Below are 24568 nucleotides of genomic sequence, written 5' to 3' on the forward strand. Positions count from 1 at the left end.
CTAAACCCTATTAATCACCCTTTAACAGAAGTTAGAGCCCAAAGTCTCTAACATCCACTAGTTTCGGGATGTTGGGACGGAGGAGGACTCCAGTGGCAACCTCTGATGACCTCAATGCCCAAATATTGGTGGCTACACAAAATATTGACACTTTGGTTCCATTTTTAACATTTTCATGCTCACTTTTGTTGCCAGATTTCACGTTAATGGCTGTGTTTACACTTTTATACAAGCCGTATACTCACTACACAGCAAAATCACAAAAATTTACAGGGACGGTGTGAAATTAACAGTGTTGACATTTTTTAACACTGCATGGCAATAAAATAACATTGCTGTTGTTATTTGTAAGACAGTGTCAGTGTGAAATTTAAGTCTATTTTCGAATTACATCCAAAGTGATGTAAAAAGCCACGCCTCCACTTAATGAAGAGCCTTGAATTTACACTTAAAGAGTGTGAAGGAGGTAACACTATCAAAAGTGTAAAATTTACACTCTTAGTGTGGACACATATAGACAATTTGCTGATGTTAAATTTTACACTGTTGGTGTTATTTTTACTTTGGCGGTTTTGCTGTGTACTTTACATTGTAGCAGTGTCATTTCTTCGGTGTTGTCACATTAAAAGATGTGATTACATATTTACAAAATGTGAGGGGCTGTACTCACTTCTGTAACACATGGATGTGAACATATTTACTGATGGTCAAGGTGGTTCAAAGTTCCAATATTAACCTGTGTTATTTAGCATTTGTTATCTCAGAATAACGCTGAATGTTATGACTGATCAAACACTGCAAAAAATGCGTTTCTTGCTTAGATTTTTTGACTTGTTTCTAGTCTAAATATCTAAAATTTCTTATATCAAGAAGTATTTTCTAGACAAGCAAAACATGTTGTCTTGTTTTGAGAAATAATATTCCATTTTTAACAGATTTTTTTTCTTAAAACAAGTTAAATGATCTGCCAATGGGGTAAGCAAATTAATATTGTTTTTTCTTTTAATGTAAGATTATTTTGCTTACTCCATTGGCAGATTATTTTGCTTGTTTTAAGAAAAAATTCACTTAATATTGGAATATTATTTCTCAAAACAAGAAAATATGTTTTGCTTGTCTAGAAAATTCTTCTTGACTTAGGATTTTTTTAGATATTTGGACTAGAAACTAGAAAAAAAATCTAAATAAGAAAAGCATTTTTTGCAGTCAACACAATAGACTATTCCACACACCGGTATAATACATTAAATATAATTCATATTTTGAATGTAATGAAGGTTTGCAGATATTGCAGACACCTTCCACAACCATTCACAAATTCTAGACACAAGAAACACATCTACCTTTATCTTAAATTAAATTTCATTGTGAGTTTGGATCATCAACAGAGATTTTCAGTGTTATCAAGAAACTTGATAATATAAAGATTCAGGGACAGCGAAGATAGCAGCAAATCCATTTAATTCAGCTCCAGCTACATCAGAACACAACAACAGCACTTTCAATCAGCCAATTTGACCATAAAAAGGGATGCAGGTCTGATCTGCAGGTTAAAACAATGCCTAATCAAACCCAACTAACCATTCACCTTAATTATGTACCTATTTAGTACAGCAAAATTTGGATTTGCTGTTTTTATTTTGCTGTGGATGTGAAAGGTTGGACATCTAATCAAACTCAATTTTCACCTTGCACTTAGAAATATGATTAAAACTACTGTAATTGTCAGCTTGGTGTTAATAAATGTTTGTAGTACAAAATTGTTCTGGTTAGCCATTTTACATGTAGGTAGCTGTGACTTGATGTCCAATGTACAGTACATTCTGGTGCCTGTAGTAAAATCATTAAAAATAGCATGTGCATACAATATATACACTGTAAACTGTACTGTTAATTTCCGGCAGCTGGGGTGCCAGACAAAAAAAAAAGTTAAAATAACGGCTGTTAAATTTCAGAAATTTATAGTAAAGCAATTTCCAGAAATTAAATTTAAGGACATTTATTTTTGGTATATTTCTGTAATTTAATGGCCGTTATTTCATGTTTTTTTTTTTTCCAGCACCCCAGCTGCAGGAAATAAACCATAAAATTGAGAATTTTTTTACAGTGTATATATATATATATATATATATATATATATATATATATATATATATATATATATATATATATATATATATATAAACTTTCATTTTATTTACGTTTAAAAAAAACGTAAAATAACGGCAGTTAAATTACAGAAATGTACCGTAAAATAACTGATATTAAGTTACAGAAATGTCCTTAAATTAAAATTTCTGGTAAATTATTTTACAATAAATTTCTGAGATTTAACAGCTGTTATTTTAAAGTTTTATATATATATATATATATATATATATATATATATATATATATATATATATATATATATATATATATATATACAGTTCATACAATACAGTAATGGCTCGTTTCCACTGACTGGTACAGTACGGTACGGTTTAAGTCAGTACGGGTCACCTTTATCAGGCTTTTGGTGGGCGTGGTGTATGACAAAGTTTTAGTCGCATCATTCTCGCTTGAGAATACTTGTGTATAAATGTTTATTACTAACTTTTCTATGAACATGATGTGATTGTAACTGCAGATCAATGAAATAGCCTACTGTAACATTTGCAATTATATTAAATAAATAAGTAAATAAATGAACATATATGAACACATACAGACCCTTACAGTCTCCGATATGTTATCAACTACAGAAAAACTACACACAGCAGACATTTAGTCCTTAACTAGGTTTAAATCAACACAAAATATAGCCTACAGTCAGTGAAAACCTCTCCTCTGTGTCTGTAATCTTCAGCAGCACATGTAGCCACTGTTAGAGAGGCATTCCGTCATTCTGAGTTCATATTAGTCCAAAAGCTGATGATAAAAAATAAAACAAGGCAGTTTTTCACGTTTGCTGAAGAAATAACGTGCTCCTTTTTCCCCGGCTTCTCTTTTTTTTTCGCGCTTCACTCTCGCGTTTGTCAGTGTCTGACATGATGGGGTTTCAAAAGCACGTCAATAATCAAGCTCACGTTATTATCATCAGCTCAAGAAGTTTGTTATTTTAGATATAGACACGCTGCGAGCGCAAGCAAGAAAGCGAAACCGTTTTCACTTCAGACTAACTCAAAAAAAACTACAAGCCACAGGCTAGATTCTGCTCTACTCCATGGCATTGTGGCTGTTTATCAACACGATGATAAGGTTTGTCTGAGCCCGGATCGACCATGGCTCGTTATTATATTTCAAGAGTTCCCACTTAGATATGCTTGGCATTTATAGCAGGTTTGGCATGCTGTCCTGGGAGAGAACCCTGAGCTTGAAGATATTGGAGCTCCCCCTTTAGAAGAGGAGGAAAAGGAGGAGATGGGGTGGAAGGGGGGATACTTCCAAAAAGAAGATAGTGCAATAAGGAGAAAGTGATCCATTTATATTTAGCTAGGATCATTCTGATTGGATTATTACTGATTACGGATGAGTGGCCAGCAGTGCACAATCATATCACGTGCTCCTCTCGAAATTAGTTTGTGAAACTTCACGTATATATAATTCCGCTGTAATCTCTCCGCTCCGAGAGAAATGTGAGATCTGAAAAAGCATAACCTTAACAACGGCCTTAACAAAACAAAAACTTAAAAAAATAAATAAATAAATAAAAAAACGTAGCTCCTGAGACATATTTAGCAATCTCCAGAAATGTATGCAGGGGTACATAACAATAATGAGGGTTGCTTTTATGTGTTTCTTTTTTATGTTGAATACAAAACAAGATACTCTAAAAAATGTTGGACAATCACTGACATCCATAGTAGGAAAACGAATACTTTGGAGGTCTTTAGTTACAGGTTTTCAGCATTTTTCTAAATAACATAATTTGTGTACAACAGATGAAAGAAACTCTAACAGGTTTGGCTAGTGAAGGCTGAGGAATTGATGATGGAATTTTCAGTTTTGGGTGAGCTGTTCCTTTCAGAGCTGCTTAGGCCTAAAAGTGTAGGTAAGTGTAGCTTCACACACATTTGTGGTTCATTTAAATGCTGCTCTCATCTAGAGTTCCTCGTTCGACTAAATTGCCCATTGAGAGGAGGAAAACCAGATGGCATGGCTTAATGCTGACAGATGATTGAGAGGCAGAGGATGTGGCACAAACTACAGCAATACAAAACTTTGGCTTTTTAGGTTAGGTCATAAATCAAAACAACATCCATAATATTAATCCACGCTATTATTGACATTTCATAAGTGTGCATTATTACAAAAAATAAATCAATCTTCAACCCCTCAGGGAAAAACATTATAACTGCACACTATGAATCGTTTATTAAGCATTAGTAAATAGTTAATTCATCATTTGTTAAGCATTAACTCTACATTAACAAATGTATGTTAAAAATGTGTTCTCGACTTATAATGACGTGTATTGTGCTTAAGGATTGTGTTTTTATACTCTGTTAATGATTTATTGTTTAAGAGTAGTTGGTGTTTTAGGGTCATTCAGAATGCTTAAGTAAATTTTTAATAAACTGTTCAAATTCACATTTATTTATTTTATTATTCAGGCATATACTAATAATTAATTTGTATGTTAATAAATGCTTTATTGACTCAACTTCATACAGATTTGCCACCCGATTCAAAGTGAAGACTATTTATGCTTTGCAAATCCCTTATAAATGCGTATAAATGACTAATTAGACAAGCCCATTATAAATAAAGTGTATTATAATTATTATGATAAAATTTTTATTATATTAAAAATGATAAAAGGGGGCGAGGCAGTGGCGCAGTAGGTAATGCTGTTGCCTCAAAGCAAGAAGGTCGCTGAGTTGCTGGTTCGAACCTCGGCTCAGTTGGCATTTCTGTGTGGAGTTTGCATGTTCTCCCTGCATTCGTGTGGGTTTCATTCGGGTGCTCCGGTTTCCCCCACAGTCCAAAGACATGCTGCAGGTGAATTGGGTTGGCTAAATTGTCCATAGTGTATGAGTGTATGAGGGTGACAGGCCCAGACGACAGGCCGACGGAATGTATAAAAAAAGTCATTATCACATGGACAAGTCTAAAATGGCTTGTTCCAAAGAGCTGACCCCGCAACCATACAGGACTAAGGCCAAAGAAGAAGAAGATTAAAATGATAAAAGAGTTATCTGTTTTTGTTGTTGTTGTTTTTTGCGAATCAACTCTTCATATGCTGTTTTATTGGGATGCACGCTGCCGAAAAAGTTGTAATAAGTAAGATATTTTAATGTATCAATTCTGCTCACCAAGGCTGCTTTTATTTAGTCAGAAATACAGTGAATAAAATAAATAAATTGTGAAATGTCTTTTTAACAAATGCAGTTTTAAATGTTATTTACTTGAATAATAATACATTTTATTTATAATGCGCTTTTCTAAAACCCAAAACGCTATGTTTATTTACTTTGGTGTCAGATAATCCTTCAGAAATCACTTTAATATGAGTTTATTATCAGTTATTGTTGGTACAAAAGAACAATTCTTACAATTTCCAGTGCTGAAATCTACTTAATATTTAAGATGAATTATATTTTAAACCTTTCTTCTTTATTTTGTGACAATATCCAGCAGACACGCTCTTAGCAATATCATACGACATTAATATTAGATTAGATTTAGGTCGTCAGCATCTAAGGACAATGTTATTTTGAAGTTCAATAACGACATGAAATGATGTGATATTTGGTTTAAAATCCAACATAAGAGCCAACATTTTAAACCAGCATCATATTGACGTCAAATAATGACATTTATTTGACAGGTATGGCAACCAAAATCCAATGTCTGATAGGTGTTATAGTGTTCCCGTCCACACAACGTCAAGATGTAATGTCATTAGACATTGATATTTTCTTTTTTTTAGTTCTTTTTTTTAGCATTGGAAAGTAACCAAAATTCAACATCTGTTCGATGTTGACCAATCACGTCGGCCTGACGTTGGGTTCTGACATCAACCTAAATTTTAATTCTATGCAAAATGCAACGTCCAACAAAATTGGGGCACAATCTGACGTCATGGTTGCCTGGTGAAAGGTATGGTTCTTTTTTCTCAAAATGTGGATTTTTTTGCAGTTATTCACCTTATTTTCTATTTAATTATGATGTTTAAATACTCCAAAAAGTGGCATTTTAAGCACCATTATTAGCTGGACTAGCTTGTTTCATCCTCCATTTTTATGTACTGAAAATATTTCCTAAAGATTTAAAATAAACAAATATAAAAAAGAGCTTCACGATTTTCTTTTAGCCTCTCTTGAAAATTCATCCAGCAACAGCCTAATTAGTATAAACAGCAAAAGTCAGTCTAAGGCACTCGAAAAATGTGGAAAAAATATTAAAAAGCCTTTACTGACGTGGCTATTTCTTAAAACTGCGCCTACACGTTTTGATAACACACTTGACTTTGCAGTTTTGATAACCTGCCATGTCAATAAAGGCTTTTTATTATTTGTTCCATATTTTGTGAGTGCCTTGGACTGATTTTGATGCTTATTCTGATGAATCCCTTACACAAAGAGCACCGACACATTATTTAAGCTACCCCTGAAATCTTTGTTTGATTTTGGATTTTTATACACAGCCTAAAAAGTATTAAAATTAACTTTAATAGGCTGCTTTTGATGCTTCGGTCATTTTCATTGGTCATTTCACAAGATTTAAAATAAAAGTTAGGCGGCTTGTAGTTTTTTTTTTTTCAAACAAGTTGGTCAATAGTGAAAGTTGACCCCTTATTTTCATATTGTGTGTTTTCTCAAAACCTTTGATGGGTTATTTCCTAAATGTATGATGATATTGCAGTCAAAGTAGGTCAAATGAGAATATAATGGAGGGGGTGGGGGGGGCTTGGTTGGGGGGAGGGGGAGGGGGAGGGGGGGTTAGGTTCGAACCACCCGAACACCCCCTTGACGTCCTGTGCCTGCTACACTAAAAAAAGTTTTCTGCAAAATTGTTGCAAACAATTTATCTGTGTTGAATTTAAACAACCAAATGAAATTTAGTGATGTTCAGCTTAATTTATTTAAATTCAGCTCAAATAAACTGTTTACAACCACTTAAACGGTCACGAAACTCCAAAAACGAAACACATTTTTTGAGCTGTTGACAGTCATATATGTGTCCCACACTGCTAAAAACACTATTAGGACACCTATATTTCACTAAAAAGTGTAAATTGGTTGTTTTGGCGCTATTTCAAGCAAATTCGTACTTCCGGTTTGAAATGAATTTTTGAAGCTGCGTCACGGTCATGAAATAATAGCGTTGATTCCAGCGTGCAGACTGGACGTCTGTGCCAGAGTGTGTCTTATTACGTCTTACAGTGTGATGCATTAATGCATGAGTAAGGCTTGGTTCAAACCAATCAGCGCGCTCTATTGTGCAACTTCATTAATATTCATTACTGTCACAGTGTTTAGACGACAGAGACGCCACGTTGTGTTGGCAAAACAAGCGTGAAGTGTTGCTTTTATAGTTTGCTGCAGTGAAGTTTTATTTTCATTTTCTCTCTGTGAGAGCGCAGCTGGAGTCACGCGTGGATTAACATTTTAACATACAACAATAACTTATGTGTCTAAGGAGGATTATTGTTTACCCGAGAGCTGTTCTCATCTGCAAACGCTGAGATCCGGATTCGCTTTAGTCTCCTCTTAATAAAGACGCGGCTCTAGTTGCTGTGGATTGTCCTGTCTCTACAGATTTGGTTAGTGAGCGACCAGTGCTCTTTGTTTATACAGTTTGTTCGTATCGAACTAAGTTAACTATTGCACTGAGTGTAAACATGTTAGCACAACAACCAAACTTTAACCTTGTGTAGGATTTTAACCGCATTTAGTGACCGGAATAACACACACGGCTTTCTGACGCTACCTGTGCATCTAAGTTTCCGGGAAATGCGGAGGGTTTTTTTCTCTCATTCGCCGTGCGGTATCAAACATTGCATGAAAAATACACGCTTAGAGCAGTTCCTCGAATCAAATATCTCGTTTGTCGCGAGGGACATGAATGAATTCCCAGAATGAAAGAGCCAAACTGCAGTTAAAGTCCAACATTTAATAATTTGGCAAATAATTCGACTACAGATGTCCATGTAAACACAGTCTCTTTGTCCTCTGTGTGTGTGTGTGTGTGTTTTGACTTTGAAAGTCAGCGTGCCCAAATAGACACTCCCACACCATCTCTCTTTTCTTCCTCCGACATTCCCCCCTAAACAAAGCTGGACACGCCCACTTTTCTGACTTTTTCCAAAGTAGAGGTGTGAAAACACCCTGCTGAAACGAGGGGGTTTCATGGCCCTTTAACATAAAAGAAATTAGTAAATCCAAGGAGTCATCTTTGAATCTTTTTTTTTAGTGTAGATGAAGACCAATCATGCCTAAAATGCAGCTTTAAACCAAAATAATTTCAACTACATTCAATAAAATATCAGTTGTTTATTACTGCAATAACATTTCACAATACTGTATTATCAAATAAATAAAATAAGCTTTTTTAATTGAATAAGCTTAATTATAAACCATTTAAAAAATTTATGTGAACACTGAATCATGTTTACCCTCCAAAAAATAGTGAGATAAACACACAGAATGTCTGTGTTTTCTGAAAGCGATAGAGCGAAGTGATAAAACACAAGAGCAATAGAGTGGACTACATTGACGGCCAGCGAAATTGCTTTTCTCAGGAAAAAGCATATAATTTAACCTGCAGAGTCTCCTGGTGCCTTCGATGGGCATGTCTACGCTTGATATATGGACTCCAGAGTGGGAAAAATGGTACTTGCTGACTTCTTAACAACTGAGACAAATCAGCAGCATGATTTAACAGTGCACATGTGACATGTGCTCTACTTTTGGCATGTTTTACAATTCATTAGACTCAGCTGTTGATTAGTATTTGTTGTTAAAGAGTAGGCCTGTGGAGATTTTCCATTATTACTTTGAAGTGTACTTATAGCCAGTGTAAATAGTTTGAAAAAAACTGAACATCGCTCTGATAAAATGAAGCATTCGCTAGATCTGCATGATCATTTTGTGAGCAGCAGATGAAAGAGATGAACAGAGATGCAGGTCCTGTTGAAAGACAGAAGTGATGTACTGTATATGGGGTCTGATGAGGCGCCAGAGCAACTGTCAGCAGATTTATTCTGCTCTTCCACATGCTGAATGTGCTGTAATGCTTTAGGAAGGAGTGCGTGCAAAAGCAGATTACTGCCCTTACTCCTGATGTTAAAGCAATAGATCATTGCCGAATGAAAATTACCAGATAATTTACTTGCTCTGAAGTCATCGTTGCAACATAGGCTCATTCTGAAAACGCAGTCCCGCGGACATTTCTAAAGACCGTGAGTTATGTAGCCGGAGGTACAGTACTTATGGCTGCATTAAATGTTTTTAAGCGAACAATACGGGGCGGTGTGACGTCGTTTCTTTTTGCGCTTACCAGCTGACCGCTTATCTCCTTGTGGAGGGCTTTCCCGCCGCAATGAGTTTGTCCAGTTAGCTTGTCGAGTACGTTGGCAGACTTGAGGTACCGGGAGGATTTAACCACGACGACGACGACCGGATTCGAGTCCGAGGAAGAGCGGTTCCAGAAATCAGGTAAGATAAAAACAGATACCAAAAAGTAAAACAAACGAGTAAACAACAGAGTGAGAATGTGGTAAAATCCGAAAACATGGTAAATATCAGACGAGGGCTTTTCGTTTTCTGGATGGCTTTTGTAAATTGTTGGTTGGGTCTAGGGAAGTAAGCGGGCGGACAGGTCATAAAATTAGTTGGGTTTAGGGAAGGAGGAGGGTTGATTGGCCTGTCGTCCAGTCAGCTGCTCAGTCAGTCAGACACTCGACGGCGGTGTCTGGTGAGTTAACTTAAGAACAGTGCGGGCGCGAATGACACTCGGCAGAGAAATTTGAAATGCGAAAAAGCTCACACAGTGGCCTCTTGCGGATTCGCGAAAACAAAAACTGCAAATATCTGTACCTCCTGGGATGTATTTTGTGGTCTCCATAAACGTCCACAGGACTACGTTTTCAGAATGAGCCTGGGTTGCATCGTTGACTGTTTGTCTATCAGACAGAGTAGTTTTAAGTTTTATGCTTGTCCAACAGGCACACAACATCATGAGACGTTAATAAGGTTAGTGTCACCGGCTCGGTCCAAGCTATTCCCTCCACTGACCAGCAGAGGTCATCATCACCGGCTTTCTAGAACTCCACTTCCCAGCATTCCCTGTACCTAACGCTGATTACCTTGCACCTGATCCTCGTCCACACTCTCCCTTATAAGCAGCTCTCACAGTCTCCCCTGCTGAAAAATCCAGCATAAACCAGCCTTGGCTGGTTTTAGCTGGTCGACCAGGCTGGTTTTAGAGGGGTTTTGGCCACTTCCAGGCTGGTTTCCAGCCATTTCCAGTCTGGTCTTAGCTGGTCAGGCTGGGACGTGACCAGCCAAATCCAGCTTGACCAGCCTAGCCAAGCTGGGAGCCCAGCCAAAACCAGCTATAACCAGCTTAAACCAGGCTGATCAAGCTGGTTTTAGCTGGATTTGGCTGGTCATTTTCCAGCCTGACCAGCTAAGACCAGGCTGGAAATGGCTGGAAACCAGCCTGGAAATGGCCAAAACCCCTCTAAAACCAGCCTGGTCGACCAGCTAAAACCAGCCAACCAGCCTAGGCTGGTTTATGCTGGATTTTTCAGCAGGGTCCTCAGTGCGAAGTCTTGTTTTGCCCAGCAGACATTTCTGAGCGTTTTCTCTGTATCTTGATTGTTTTCCTGTTGCCAACCCCGACTGTTTCTCGACTCTGTTTTCTCTCGCCGCCTGCCCTAAACCTTGCCTTCTCTGGATTCCGAATCTCAGCCGCCAGCCCTGATCCCAGCCTGTTACCTGATGCCGATTACTAGCCGCCTCTCTACAAACCAATCTTAAAATGACATACACACTTGAGTATATCATATTTCCTGTTATTTCTCAATTGTATATTAAACGTACTGCACATGGATCCATCTATGTCTGAGCATTCATTACAGTTAGATTTAGCTTGTGATGTCAGGTGGCCAAAACTCATTGTATGTTATTTTGATGTCCAATAACGACGTCAAATGATGTCGAAATTTGGTTGTTTTTAGGTTGTGTTGAAAATTGACCAAAAGTCAACGTCATATTGACGTCAAATACTGACATTTCCAGAAATCCAGCAACACAGAAATTCAAAATCAACTTCAATCTGTAACTTCATTAGATGTTGATATTTGATTGTTCTTTGGTTGTTGAAAAGTGACCAAACGTTAGTCTGACGTTAAGTTCTGTCGTCAATCTGGTTTTCATTTCCACCCAAAATGCAATGTCCCATGAAGTTGGGGTACAGCATCAATCTGATGTCATGTTGACGTCCTGTGCCTGCTGGGTGCTCTTCCGTGCTGTTTAATGGTGTAGGATAGTGGCTTTTATTTTTGCTCTTTCAACAATCCATCATCAAACTAGCCCATACACCACCAGGGGGCAGTGATAGGATTAACAACATTATACATACATACGGTGCATTTCTTTTTTTTTTTTTTAGTAAGTTAAGTAAAGTTGAGAACCGGGGGTGTTTTTAGTAAACGTAAGCTACCAGGGACCAGGTGTCTGGCAGCGGCGGCAATCAGATACTATATGAAAGATGATGACTTTTCGGTGAATTTTGTTTGAGACTTCTGTAAAAAGATGAGGACCAGTTGTTGTATGTTGTTGTATTTTGCACTGTCTAGAGCCAGCACCTAAGCTTTTCACTCATCATGGCACACATGCTGCTGATGATGTGACAGAAGTTATTTAATTTGACATTGTCTTATATATTTATTTATTTCTTCAGATCAGTGCCTGATTTATCAGGGGGTCACTACATTGGTATGAACAGCCTATATTTATTTAAATGTCAGTAAATGGCCACTAGATGTCCCTCTAAAATCATGCAAATGCTCATTAGACGAGTCAGTCTGAAAGATGTGCCAAAACTATGAATCAGTAATCATCTACTAACTCTGTGTTCATATTCATAGAAGTCCATATGAGGTGCATTCACTGCCACATCAATCACACTGAGCACATCCCTGCAGTAGTGATAGTACCCAGCAAACAAATTTGTGTTTAATAGCCATCCAAACGTAGACAGCTTGGCTAAAACAAGGCAAAATTTGGGCTGTCTGTGAAAATCTAATAGACATCTAATCATTCATTTCTGTTTATTTGATGATTATTTTTGGCCTATTCTTAGCCGTCTATTAGATTTTCACTGACAGACCAAATTTAGCCTTGTTTTAGCCAAGATGACTATGTTTAGACGTCTATTAGACATCTTTTTGAAACAAAAAATGCTTGCTGGGTAGCAGCAGTCGGTTACTTTTAACAATAACCAGCTTATATGTTTAAAAGCATAACCTTTGTATTGCCATATCTTGTCTTTGTAAATAATAAATATAATAATAATAATAATAATTCCTTACATTTATATAGCGCTTTTCTGGGCACTCAAAGTGCTTTACACACAACAGGGGGGGGGGGGGGGGGGATGGGGGGTCTCATCATCCACCACCAGTGTGCAGCATCCACCTGGATGCACACCACACCACACACCAGCTGATTGGTGGAGAGGAGAATATGAAGTCAATTGGAATATGGGGAGGGTTAGGAGGCCATGATGGACAGAGGCCAGTGGGCACATTTGGCCAGGATTCCAGGGTTAAACCCCTACTCTTTTCGAAGGACATCCTGGGAATTTTAACGACCACAGAGCGTCAGGACCTCAGTCTAACGTCTCACCTGAAAGATGGCGCTCACTGAACAGTATAGCGTCCACGTCACTATACTGGGGCATTAGGACCCACACAGACCGCAGGTTGGGTGCCCCCTGCTGGCCTCACTAACACCACTTCCGGCAGCAACCTAGCGTTCCCATGTGGTCTCCCATCCAGGTACTGACCGGGCGCAGCCCTGCTTAGCTTCAGTGGGCGACCATGTGAGAGTTGCAGAGTGCTAGCTGCCGGCCGAATATGTCGTAGTTCAGCAAATTTGAGTTGTTTGAAAGTTTCTAACACATCGCAGTAGGATTGAGGTCACAATATTTGTTCATTCAGGGCACTACTGCAGGAGTTTCAGAAATAAAGTCAGATATGTAGGTGTGTGGCCTTTAGCGCACTGTTCAATGCAAGGGTTTTAGAGTAGCTTGGTTGGTAAGAGTTTTCTGATGGCTTGTGAACTGTGCACTCAATGACATGTTTCACTTTCAGCAATCTTCCAGGAGGAGACTGATGTGAGAAACACAATGGACGACACACAGCATGGAAAATAAATGTGTTGGAGTGTGTGTTGGAGATCAGCAGGGAACATGGGGTTAAATGGAAAAGCATGATAGAAATCAGAAGAGTGGGAACAGTGCTAGTGGAGACACTGATGAGCAGATAATGGCAGTCTTTAAGTGCAGTCCTTAATGACTGTGGTGACATGAACCAGGTGTGTGTGATTTCAACCCTGATGAGGTAATGATTTCAGTAGTTGTGTTTGCCGACGAAGGCACTGCAGGAGCTGATTTTGAACAGACTTCTAAAGCAGTGCCATTTAATGATCTATAGCACCACAGAGAGAGCTATGATCAAAGGTAATCTATTACTTGATTACTATAATCAGCCTTATGCTGTGTTCACACCAGACGCGGAACGCGGATAAATCGCGCTATTTGCGCGTAAATAGCCGCGTGAACATTTGAGGTTACTCGCTTCATTCGCGCGCCAAACCCCGCTTCATTCACGCGTCAAACCCCGCTTCATTCGCGTGTCAAATTCACTTCAGAACAGACGCGGATTCGCATGATGGGCAGGGCTTCTGTCTGCCCCGTGACTCTAGCTTCATAGCTAAAGGGCTAACATGGATTTTATAAAGAAAATAACAGTGTTTATGTGCTTTATGAAGGATGATAAACAGCGTCGATACGTTTAGAGCTGTGTCTGAGACCACTACAACCTTTCAGAGGTGCATCCAGCTCTTTAAGCTTATAGACTCCTCCAGAAACTTAACCTGGCTGATGAAGGTTTTCAGCGGTGCTTCTGACTGAGCCCAGCCCAGTTTGATGAACTTCTTGTCGGTGTCTGCTGGGGGATTTGCCCTGGGACACCGACAAAAGGCGGTACGTCACAATCACGCCCCCACAAGAGCAAGCTCCTGATTGGTTAACGCGGCGCGAATGTCCGATGAAGTTTAGATTTTCGAACTCGAGTGATTCGCTCATTAAGCGAGTCAAACGCGCTAAACGCTCAATTCGCACCACGCCAATTACGCCGTGCACACCGCGCCATTCGCGCAATTCTCGTCATTCGCGCCGCGCCATTCGCGCGTATCGCGCCGCAGGATGTCTATTCGCGTGTTTGCATTGACTTAACATGTAAATCACTCGCGTTTGACGCGCGTTCCGCATCTGGTGTGAACGCAGCATTAGGGTGTCATGGTTGCACAGTGGATAGCACGATCCCCTCACAGCAAAAAGGTTGCTATAGTTAACACGGCGCGAATGTCTGCTGAAGTTCAGATTTTCGGACTCGAGCGATTCGCGCAAATTCACGCCGCGACATTTGGATGTCTATTCGCACGTTTGCTTTAACTTAACATGTAAATCACTCGCGCTTGATGCACGTGGACACCTTTGTGTCCACAGTTACTCCTGTTGGATGTGGTTCATCCTTCTTGGTGGTATGCTAACATTACCCTGTTATAACACATACAATTCCTTCAATCATAACCAAGGTACAGTGAAATCTTAAAAAAAAAAAAAGTTAGAATGTTAGAGATAGGCTTCCAATACTTATTATTATAGTACAATGTACAATGCAAGTCATAAATGTAAATGAAGCTACCATATATGGTTATTCCCCCAATAAAATTTTTATATGACCCATTTTTAAATAATAATATTGACAAAAAATGCAACAGTTTAACAACAATATCATTTTTACAATATTTTATTCCGACATAGGCTCATTCTGAAAACGTAGCCCTATATACATTTCTGGAGATCGTGAATTATGTAGCCAGAAGTACATATGGCTGCATTTTGTCTTTAAAGCAAATGCTACCAGCTTCCGTATGGATGGCTTTCCCGCTGTTACCAGTTTGTCCAGTTAGCTCGCCATGTATGTTGACAGACTTGTGATGCAGAGAGGAGTTGACCACATAGACGGAATTCGAGTCTGGCGAAGAACGGTTCCAGAAAGCAGGTAAGACAAAAACAGGAGATAAAAAATAATTAAACAAGTGAATAGCAGGGTGAGAATGTAGTAAAATAAGAAAATGTGGTAAAAATGAGGCGAGGGCTGTTCTTTCTCTGGATTGCTTTTGAAAATTGTCGGTTGGGTTAGTAAGTGGCCGGGTTTAGGGAAGGAGGAGGGTGGGTCAGTTAATGGGTCAGTCAGTCAGTCAGCAGCGGCCTCTGGTGGATTTACACGAGAACAGAAGGCGCGAATTGCGGTAGCGAGAGAAATCTGACATCTCAAAAAGTGTACACCTCTGGTGGATTCACGAAAACAAATACTGCAGAATTTACCTAATGTGTTTCGCGATCTCCACAAATGTATACAGTGGTACGTTATCAGAATGAGCCTGGGTTGGTTTATTCAATTTTCCTCACCTACCCTGCACATAAAATCAATCTGCTGCAACTAATGAATTTGCTGTGTCACTAAACTACTGTAATCATTCCAGGGGTCTCAATCCAATGGGAAAGAAATTGTAAGACTGTTGGCATTGGGCATGTTGTTGTATATTTATGTATCTTATAAATACAATATGCTAATACTAATAGGTTAGTTAAATTTATCTAATTTTTGGAAGGGCGGAGCAGTGGCGCAGTAGGTAGTGCTGTCACCTCAAAGCAAGAAGGTCAATGGTTCGAGTCTCGGCTGCGTCAGTTGGCGTTTCTGTGTGGAGTTTGCATGTTCTCCCTGCGTTCGTGTGTGTTTCCTCCGGGTGCTTCGGTGCTCCGAACCCCATCATCGTGGTCAACACAGTGAGCTAACAGGACAAACTGGTAACAGCAGGAAAGTCGTCCAAACGGAGGTAAACAGCCAGCTGTTAAGCGCGAAAAGGAGTTGCGTCATACCACCCCATAGTGTTCATTTTAAAAATAAAATGCAGACATGCATAGCTCTGGTTACATAATTTGTGATCTCCAGAAACATATATAGGGATACATTTTCAGAATGAGCCTATGTTGACCATGACAGAATTCAGCAAAACATACAACAAAATTTTAAAACTATATAGTGCTTTTTGTACATTTTGATACATATTGTGCCTTTAAAATGTCCATATTAGTACCTAAAAGATCCATATTATACTTTGAGAGACATATCAGTACGTAAAAGCTACAAAAATGTACCTTCTGAAGAGGTAACACCCAGCTATTTCTGAGTCCACAAAGCACATTTGATTAGAAGTATAAATAGGACACTGCAGCAGTGGTGTAGTCCTTGCTGTACGCACGCATACTCAGTATGCCTACTTTTTTTTTCTGCGAGCTGTTTGGGTATAACCACTTCTGAGGATCAATAATTGCGTATACCCTCAGTATACTCACTTTTTTTTGCTGATTAGACTTCCCTAATTTCTGTGTATTCACGTCCCCTTTAACTGTATACCAAATGTATTTTTTTAACTCGCATCTTAATTTGTTGCAACTGGTGCATTTGTTTAATTTGCGCCATTTCCCAAGCCCTGACCAACGCAGCAATTGTGAGAACATTTTGTGAGAGTTTTTCGAAGATCACAACAAATCAACTGAAATGTTGTCTCGCTGAAACTTTCAAGTAGAATTAAAAAACAGCATGGGTGTCCCTTAAGCACTCCTATATTTCCAGCTGGCCCCCCTAAAACATTTTTTTTGTGATTACCTCATGAACTGTACATCACCAAATGACCTTCTCAGTCCCCTTTAATTTTTTTTTATATAAAAAAATATATATTCAACTCGTTTTTCATTTAGTCAGCAAACCACAGCTGTGAGCACAAGATGTGTTTATCGATAGATTGTTGGAATATCTGCATATTATATATATATATATATATATATATATATATATATATATATATATATATATATATATATATATATATATATTTCATTAGGCTCATATACATTTTTAAATACAGCTCAATATAATCAGCCAATTGAATTGGGATTAAAATAAATACATTTGTTTTAATATTTTTAAATGGATAGTCTACCCAAAAAATGAATATCTTTAGTTTTTTCTTCTGTGGAAGTCAATAGTTACAGGTAACTGATGTTTAGTGTGTGTGTGTGTGTGTGTGTGTGTGTGTGTGTGTGTATATTAGGGATGTAACGGTATTGTAAATACCGTCATACCGCAATATTATTTTTTTTCGATATTGATATATGACTCGGTAAAACTATAGGTCTTCTGAGAAAATTTGCTCAGGCGAATGAAGCGAACGGGAGGTATCGAAAACTACAATTCCCATCAGCCCATGCTTGACCATCATCCCTTGCGGTCTGTTGTCGCTACAGATCCAGTAATGCGGAAATGGAGTGTGCTGCTAGAAGCAGGGATGAAAAAGAGCTGGAAAACTCTAAAGCGGGTGTTGTCGCCGCGCGCGTACTGAATAGCGGTGTTGACGCGCGAGTTCTTATCAGCTGTGTTGTCGCGCGCGAACTGAATAGCGGTCTTGTCAGCACACTGTTCAGATTGATGCAGACATGAGACCTCTATCTCACTCATGGTTTGTCCTCTCACGTGAGGGAAAGACAATGCACAACGTTACCCACTGCTGTCAACCTGGGCCAAGTCATATCTCTCTTGTCCCAGAAACCTCAGTCCCAAATGAGAGGGTTTTTTCTGTTGCAGGGGACATTGTAAATACCCAGAGATACCAGCTTTTACCAGGTTATATTTATATGATAATTTTCCTTTAAACCCATCTCTAAGTGAGTGAGTGATTAAATGTTGAACGTGATGAGTTTTCAACAATACTAAATTTAAACTTTATTTTTTTACATGGTTTAATATTTTTTTGTTATTAAAATTGAAGTTCCTGTTTCAAAGCTTACAGATAGATGGCTAATTTGTATGTCATTGACACTTTTGGCACTTTTTTGGAGTATTTTCATAAGTTTTGTTTTTTCCTGTAAATGATTCAATAAATACCGTACCGTGACATTCATACCGAGGTATTACCGTACCGTGAAATTCTGATACCGTTACATCCCTAATATATATATATATATATATATATATATATATATATATATATATATATATATAAACGTTGTCTTCGTCGTTTCTTTGCCTACTTTTTAAAATTTGGATTGAGTGGGTAATAGTACACCACCTTTTTTTTTTAGGACTACACCACTGCACTGCAGATAATGGTGCAGATCATTTCTAGGTAATTTAATAGGTAAAAAACACTGCAGATAATTTCTAGTAATGCCAGTTTCAAACTGATACGATTGTCTTGTGTGATAGTGTGTAGGCTGTGCCCATGTGCTCAGATGTGGTTCTGCCAAACTCACTGTATGACTCATTGTTTATAAGCGTGTAATTGTTCTTTGGAATGCTGTCGGTTATATTTACTGTAGCTTAGAAGAGTTTAAACATGCCATAAACACTCAATTCAGGAGAAAACGGTGCTGTTCTCACAACCTAATTGACTTCAGTCTAATTCAAGACAGATTAAATGGAACTGATCTTTAAAAAAAAAGCTTAATGGCTCATTTGGCTAAATTCAAATATGACGCTCAATAAAGGGCAGCTAATAACACATAATTAAAACATATTTTATAGAAACCTCTGCAAGTGTACGTGTGTAGGCCCATTCTCATGCATCATTTGTGCTTAAAATATGCTGTTTTCTTCAACCCAGGCTCATTTTGAAAATGTACCCCTTTATACATTTCTGGAGAGCGCCTAATATGTTCCAAGAGGTACCTTTTTATTTTCACGAATCCACCAGAGGCCGCTATGTATAATTTTTCAGATCTCAAATTTCTCTCAGAGTGCCATTCGCACCTGCTCCTCTCACGTAAATCCACCAGAGGCTGCTGACTGACTGACTGACCGACCACATGCTCACCCTGTTATTTAACTAATTCGAGTAGTTGTTGTAGTGTGTGTGTGCAATATGTTTTTCTTTTTCTTTCTCTCACTCTCTCCTAGAGCTGAAGATCTTTGCCCAAACTCAAAGGAACCTGAGGGAACCCGATGGGTTCGGGCTTAATTTCTATCATTTTAGACAGGGTCGGGCCGGGCTTCAGCGGTAAATGAACAGTCATGTAATGCATTTCGATTAGCACGAGAAAGTAATCAAATCGTTAGTTACATTAAAACCAATCCCTGCAAAGGTGAAACAAATGATGAGCAAATTTTGATTGCGGTCAGGCCAGCTGCCAAGGTATTTCGGCAGTTTAGCGTATTACGACAGAGCGCTAAACAGCAATGTACAGCACGGACATGGGGGACTTGTGTAGCATTCCCAGCTGAACAGATGCACTTTACTTTCAGGGACTGATGTTTATATAGTTTTTAATCTTCAAAATGAATCATCGTAAGAGCTGAATAAAAGAAACAAAGAAACAAATAATATTCATTACACATATCCTTGAAATTGCGTTAAACAAATGCTCATAACTAGCCAATAAACTGATAAATACACATTTACAGTCTCTTATTCACTGTCTAAATAATTTGAATTGCTATAACACTAACAATGGCAATATTTAATGGAGATAAAGCATTTATGACCTTATAAATTACAACAATTAGACTGCAATATAAACAGCTTTAACAATTAATTAATTTTAGCTCAATTGGTGATGTTTTTTTAGAAAGATAAATCTAAAACACATAAAATGACCAAAATAAAGACCTTAATGGCTGTTAATGTCCCATTTGTAGTGCAAATTATAAGTAAATAGTAATAACAATAAATGACATGCCTTTTGTACAAAACTAACAAATAATATCGATAACACTGATACTCAAAATCCTTGTATATGTGCTAACAACAATTAAATGCTAACCAAAATACTGTCAACAAACTATAAACTTTCAAGATAAAGTCTTTTTAAATTTCACTGATTAATAGGGATGGCTGACGTGAAACTGATGTTTCGACACAGTGTCGAGATCCCGAAGCGCAAGTGTTTCGAATCACTGCACCGAAGCATGATCCGAAGCACCCAAGTCACGTGACTAAAGTGTTTCGAAACACCTAGTCACGTGACTAAAGCGATTCAAAGCATCGATCAGCTTAGAAACGTTTCAAGACCTGGCAAATCCTAATTTGACTGCCAAGGTCTCCAAATTATCTCTGTCTCATATGGCATAGAGGACTGTGAGTTTGCTAATTGATTCTATGCTTAGCATGATTCAATAATGTTCCTGCACAATAACACTTAGCCTTATCTTGGTGAGTAAAGGATTTTAAAATCAGAACTAAATATTAATGGAATCAAAACTGCATTATGTAGACAGTATAAAGGTTAATGTTGGCATTATTCTTTTATTATTCAGCTTCATTGTTGCCTTAAGGCTGGATTGCGAAGAGAAGTGGCGAAACAAATCCCACAGAGACTTTGGGTGCTTTCACACCTACACTTTTGTTTCGGAACGTATCTCGTTTGCCCAGTTAGCGCGGTTCGTTTGGCATATGTGAACAGGGCAATCGCGCTCTGTTCCGCGCCAAAGTAATCGCTTCGAGATCGCTTGAATGAGGTGGTCTCGGCTCGATTGAAACGAACCCTGGAGCGGTTCGATTGTAGTGAGAAAGTGATCCGATCCGAGCGCGGTTGTATCACTGTGTTTTATGGATATGTAATAGGCATATACGGCTATATGAAGAGAGAATTATGAGTGGGGTGGGAAGTTTCGCGAGTCTCCGGATGCCCGCAAACGAGTGATGATCTCCCGGTAATCTCGCATCTCCCTCCAGGTCCTCAAATAGGCATCGTCGTGCACCCTTCTCACCCCTCCCCACCGCATCTCTCCTCAGACACGTCGCGCGCACGCACCCTGTCAATCACCACCAAACCACCACCTCTCCTGACAGCTTAGCGGGACGCTGCAAAATAAACCCTGACACTCTGACCAATGTAAGGAGAGTTTACTCACACGTGACTTGCTTTAGCTCTTTTGGTCCGATTAGAAACTTTGCAGTGTGAAAGCGAACCGCTCCAAGAGCAAAGAGCAACAATGTAACAATTGTAATCTCTGTTTCGGAACAACTGAATCGATTCACAGGTGTGAAAGCACCCTTTATCTTAATTTCGTTAATGCCAAATATTCGTCACAATTTAGAATTTACTTTAATTTATTTGTTAGGAAGGACTTATTTTTAGTGGAGTGGTGGCCAGTTTAAAGGCTAAGTGTATGTACCTAGGCCTATTTAGAGTGCTTTGTTCCAACTTCTACAGGGGCGAGGCAGTGGCGCAGTAGGTAGTGCTGTCGCCTCACAGCAAGAAAGTCGCTGGTTCGAACCTCGGCTCAGTTGGCGTTTCTGTGTGGAGTTTGCATGTTCTCCCTGCCTTCGCATGGGTTTCCTCCGGGTGCTCCCGTTTCCCCCACAGTCCAAAGCCATGCGGTACAGGTGCATTGGGTAGGCTAAATTGTCCGTAGTGTATGAGTGTGTGTGTGAATGTTTCCCAGAGATGGGTTGCGGCTGTAAGGGCTGTGTAAAAACTTGCTGGATAAGTTGGCGGTTCGTTCCGCTGTGGCGACCCCGTATTAATAAAGGGACTAAGCTGACAAGAAAATGAATGAATGAACTTCTACAGTAAGTGGCCTATAGCCTACATTTGTTATGAATAAATTATGCTAAAAACACGTATAAACGACTCAATCTTGAAAAAGATTGAAAGATTTCCAGCTTTCTTCAAAATATCTTTTTTAGTGTTGAACAAAACAAAGATACTCATGAAAGGTTTGGCTTTAGAACCACTTGTAAATAGTCAGCACATTTTTACGTTTGGCCAAATGTTTGGGTTTTGTGAAAATGTTGAAAGTAAAACATTCCTTTCTTTCTTATCTGTAAATGTGTTACAGTAAATACTGCAGCTTCTTTGAAGTACAGCGGAGTACCAGGTGATTACCAAGGTACAGTATGTAAATAAGGACAGGTCACAATACCAGGGTGTTTCCCTCTGATTTCTGCACTGAACAACAGTAATAAATTACAACTTTTTTTTTTTTTTTGGTATAATATAATATGAAATGAATCCGTGATGTGTCTCGGGTTGGGGTAAAGAATGCACACACACACACACACACACACACATATATACACAAATTACACACAAAAGAAAAAGAAACAAGGTTACTTTCAAACATGTCATTTGCTTTTAATCAACACCGTAACAATGTTTTAAATTCAGATGAGTTAAGTAAATAATATTTGGTGGAACAAAGATTTTCAATCAAAACAAATGTATGTGTTATAACATAATTAATATTAATAACAAAATAATAACGTGTTAATCTGACAAAAAGCATTATTTGTCACTTCAAATAAATGCTATCGGACATTTAAAGAACGACACAAATATAAAGTATTACTCATAAGCATTCCTAGTAAATGCAATAAAGACCAAACATTATTGTGGTTTCTTTATGTACACACAATCACAGTCAGACCAGGTTCTCCCCCTAATCAGACACTCAGATCACCATCACCTGAATACTTACTGTATTACCCACGCACCCAAACTTCATCCTGTCATCACCCCCTGCAACATAAAAGCCCTTCACACAGTTCACTCGGCGTTATATACCTAATCCCTATACCCAACCTCAGAACCATTCAAATGCAGTATTGCTGCATAATCTGATGGGTATAGGATAAAATGTCAGGACACTGTCCTCGTCACTAGACAGAAAGGGCAAACCCTTCATCACATGATTAGTGTTGATATTCTCAGACATACAACTTACCTTCCTTGTCTCCTGTTTCCTCGTTTTTTTCCCTATTGCTGTCTTCCTGGTTCCTCGTCGGCTCTTCCTCCTCAATTTCATCATCGATTCCTGTATCCATGATCATCCTGCAATATACTACAGTATAACCTGATTTCCATCATCGACTTTATACCCCCGGATTATCAACATTACCTGCATAGACCTGCTTATTACTGCCATCCTGTACAACAAACTGTATTGTCACCTACTTACCTGAGCCCCATTCCTTCTGACACACACATACACATATGTTTGTTTTTGTGAAAAGTGGGGACATTACATAGGTTTCCATTCATTTTATACTGTCCAAACTGTGTATTGTATTGCCCTCACCCCACCCTACCCCTAAACCCAACCATCACAAGAGGCTGTGTGCAGCTTTACTCTCTGATTAAACTCACCGTGTGATTTATAAGCTTTTTGAGAAATAAGGACGTCACCAATGTCCTCATATTTCACCTCCTTTTTGTAATACCAGTGTCATACCCATGTCATTATACAGATTTGTGTACTGATATCTCTGAACTAGCTCTGTCTAGTCCTGTCCTGTTGTGCTCGCCTCTAGTTTTCTTGGGTCGAGCACTTGTTTTGTTGTGTGTGTGTGTGTATGGACTGTGCACGTCCCCGCTTGATGCGGGCACGTGAGGTCTTTGCGTGTTTGCGGGTGCGCACTCCTGTCCGGGTATTCACGTTCGTCTGTCTGCAGCGTGGTGTTTCATTCCCAGCATCTCAGTCCAGTTGGTTTCGGTTCGAAACATGCACGCTGCGTGTGTGAGTGCACGGTGAATGTTTTCATTTATCGTGTACTCGTGTCTTGCGTTCAGTCTTCTGTTGGTGTTGTGTTTTGCACGTGGTGTATCTTTACATGCACCGCTTGCTTGTGTTGTCATGAACACACATTCTCTCATTGGCTGTGTGTTCTAGTCTTGTTTTATGTGAGCGATTGGCTTGCGTTGTCTCTTTATCCCACCCTCCTTGTTAACCCATTATTAGTTAATTGTGTTCATCCGTTTGTATGTTAATTTACTTCTGTTTATATTCCACTCATGTCTGCTGTCCTGTGCCAGTTCGTCGTCTAAACTCCCTCTGTGTTCCTGCTCTAGTCTTGTCTCACCAGTCCAGCCAGGTTTGTTTGTCTGTGTGTGTTTTAGTTATGTTTTTCCCCCCTCGGGGTGGTTTTTGTTGTTCTATTGTTTTATTTTAATTAATAATAAACCATCCTGTGTTTGCATTTGAGTCCTCGCTCCCTCATCCTTCCCGAACCGTGACAGCTATATGTATAAAATAAAGATTAAAATTAAATGTATTGAATTACACTATCGCGTCTTTTTCAAGGAAATATAATAAAAATATTTATCATAAATATGAGAACATTAAAGGGCAGCTAAATCTTCAACACTATTCTTGACAACGTCAATGTTTTTTTTGCAATATCTGAATATATAATCTGTGCAAAATTGTTTAGAGATATCCAGTCCTTAAAGAGAAATAAAGAATGAAACAAGTATTGGACTGTTATCTGCCAGACATTTTTAG

The 24568-nt window shown here is 38.7% G+C and overlaps 1 protein-coding gene across 1 annotated transcript in view; it reads left to right on the forward strand.

The window, feature by feature from the left end:
- LOC100000694 (transmembrane protein 235-like) overlaps positions 1-24261 on the forward strand; it is an 89411-nt gene extending 65150 nt beyond the window's left edge. Inside the window, exons 5-7 of the transcript XR_015479332.1 lie at positions 22127-22177; positions 23135-23790; positions 24184-24261. The gene's annotated coding sequence lies outside the window, so the exon portion shown is untranslated. The remainder of the gene's footprint in view (positions 1-22126; positions 22178-23134; positions 23791-24183) is intronic.
- Positions 24262-24568: the final 307 nt, after the last annotated feature.

This window comes from Danio rerio, chromosome 3 (assembly GCF_052040795.2).
Source record: "Danio rerio strain M-AB ecotype USA chromosome 3, GRCz13ab, whole genome shotgun sequence".
In the NCBI taxonomy this organism is placed as follows: Eukaryota; Metazoa; Chordata; class Actinopteri; order Cypriniformes; family Danionidae; genus Danio; species Danio rerio.